This window comes from Armigeres subalbatus, chromosome 2 (assembly GCF_024139115.2).
Source record: "Armigeres subalbatus isolate Guangzhou_Male chromosome 2, GZ_Asu_2, whole genome shotgun sequence".
NCBI lineage: Eukaryota > Metazoa > Arthropoda > Insecta > Diptera > Culicidae > Armigeres > Armigeres subalbatus.
Window position 1 is genome coordinate 367,712,904 of NC_085140.1, and position 2,407 is coordinate 367,715,310.

General features: G+C 38.1%; 1 long non-coding RNA gene across 1 annotated transcript; it reads right to left on the bottom strand.

Annotated features, from left to right (window-relative positions):
• Nucleotides 1-1,433: 1,433 nt before the first annotated feature.
• LOC134217207 (uncharacterized) lies at nt 1,434-2,105 on the bottom strand. The gene is made up of 3 exons (XR_009980944.1): nt 1,796-2,105; nt 1,654-1,726; nt 1,434-1,590 (listed from the first exon to the last, which is right to left on the bottom strand). It is a non-coding gene; the product is annotated as an uncharacterized LOC134217207 (long non-coding RNA).
• Nucleotides 2,106-2,407: the final 302 nt, after the last annotated feature.

Consider the following 2,407-nt stretch of genomic DNA (forward strand, 5'->3'; position numbering starts at 1 on the left):
TGCTCATTGGTACGCTCTCAACTCGAATTTGCTTCTGCTGTCTGGAATCCATATCAAGCTGTTTGGACTGCTCGGTTCGAAGCTGTGCAACGCAAGTTCGTACGATATGCCCTGCGCCATCTCCCATGGACGGACCCGCTGAATTTACCACCGTATGCTGATCGCTGTAGTCTGCTGGGGCTAGATGCTCTTGATAAGCGGAGAAACGTGGCGCAAGCCGTTTTCATCGCCAAACTTCTGTTATCCGAGTACGACGTGCCAGATTTGTTGGAAAAAATTCCATTGTATGCACCCTCACGATCCCTTCGACCTCGAGATTTGCTCTTTGAAGAAAGGCATAACACTAATTATGCTGCCAATAGCTGCTTTGTCGCTATGATCCGCCATTTCAACGAGGTGTCGGACCAATTCGACTTCAACATCAGTTCATCCGCGTTTCGTCAACGGCTAAACAGATTTTTTATCAACTGACCTTTAGTTTTAAGTTTTCATGTAGACGACACAGTCAGATGAAATAAGCAAAATAAATAAAATAAAATAAAATAGATCCGAACAGCAGTAGCTTTTGAGGAACAAATTACCTAGCTTAGATGTAGATAACAAAGTGATGTGACTAGAATGAGCACAGTACTACGGTATGATTGTTAATACACCCGATTCTGTTTTCAAACGAATTTTTTACACGGCCGTGTAAAAAAATCCCATACAAAATTTTTGCCGAAAAATCATAAAACTTTTTTTACACGGATTTTCAAATTTTGAACTGAAAACTTTTTTCACACGGAACGCATCCCCCGGGTAAAAAAAGAATCTAGTGCAGTCTAGGTTCGAATCTCGTCCCGGTAATGCATTTTTCAGAATTAACTATAACTTTTCCGAAAAATACGTGAGTGGCAGGGCTCGTCTCGCTTAATCTCAGGAGCACAGGATGCTCTAATATAAGTGTGGGTGGAAACAACAAGTGCGGCCGAATCTAATCTTTACCCCATAGAAACATTTTTCACCACGTTTTAACACTTCAAACCTTACTAGGGTAAGGCGGTATAATATGCCCCCTAAGGCAACTCCTTGATAACTTTTTACTTTTCAACGCAATTTATGCAAACTTTGCGTTATTTGGTAGTCCAGGAAGTCGCAAATGCATTGCCCGTGAGTAGCCATGTAAAAATATTAAGTCCATTTAATCAGGTTTGAAATACATTGCAATAGTTTCCATATAATTTGGAAGCGACGGATGCAAGCTCGCCGCGCTTGTGTCCAGTTGGTAAGGGCATATCGCCCTGCCTACACTGGGGCGTTTTGACCAGTTAAAAATTTATTTTTGAAAAACGTTACTGTTCCCAAACTGGCAACAAACAGAAGACAATACTTCCGCAAATTTGAACAGATCCTTCATTGGTTTCTAGGATACGTTAAATTTTCCCTGTGGGGTTGAAAGCATTCATTGCGTTACATTACATGTTTTATGTACTTAATTATTGTCTTTAACAATATCTTAAATGCTGGTTTTATCTACTCACGTTTAGTGTCTCTCACAATGTCCCGTTATATCCGGAAAGCGGTCCTGTACGGTAAGTATATGATGTCTGTCTGATGTATTTTATGTAATTTTTTGAAGACTTTCAATAATATTTAGAAATAAGAGTTCATTACCTTAGTGTAGTAAGCCTGCAGGAATGTAGTAGGGATAAATCATACACTGCGTTCACAATCTGCGATAACCGTTCTGTGATTGAAATTTAGTATTATTAATCTTAAGCCGTAATAATATCACTTGCTTTCAAACTCTTTTTACCTTCAATTTACACGAACTATTCTCACATATGCTACCTCTGTGAACTAACCGTACTATCTACAATCAATTAGGATACTTCTAAGTAATAGACTTAAGTTTAGAATCTAGAATTCAAATCGACTTCAAGACTGCCTAAACAGATATTTATAATAAACAATCGATGCCTGTTCATTCACAAATCTCCAGTTTGTTTTGTTCCGTTTTCTGCGGTTCCCTAAAGCATAACTACTGAGCGTACAGTGACGCCGATTATTGATGGGGGCATGGTATTACACGGAAATCTAATAACTTTTGGATTTATATTTTTTGAACTGTCATACATACGTTACTGTTACTCGATGACAAAGGCGCGTACGCAAATGGCGTAACAGTTACATTTATGAAGATGGAAGCAATTTTATATAATTTTAACCACTGAGAAAAGTTATTTTGTTGCCTAACTGAGTGTTGCAGTGCAAGTTTTGCGGACAGTTTGCTAGCGTCGCTCCAGAATGTTGAGCAAACAAACATTGAAAGTTACATAAAAACTGTAACTTTTTGTATTTTTCTGTTATTTTTATTATGTAATACAAAAATACTCCCATATTCACATAGGATTATGGTTTTACAAAT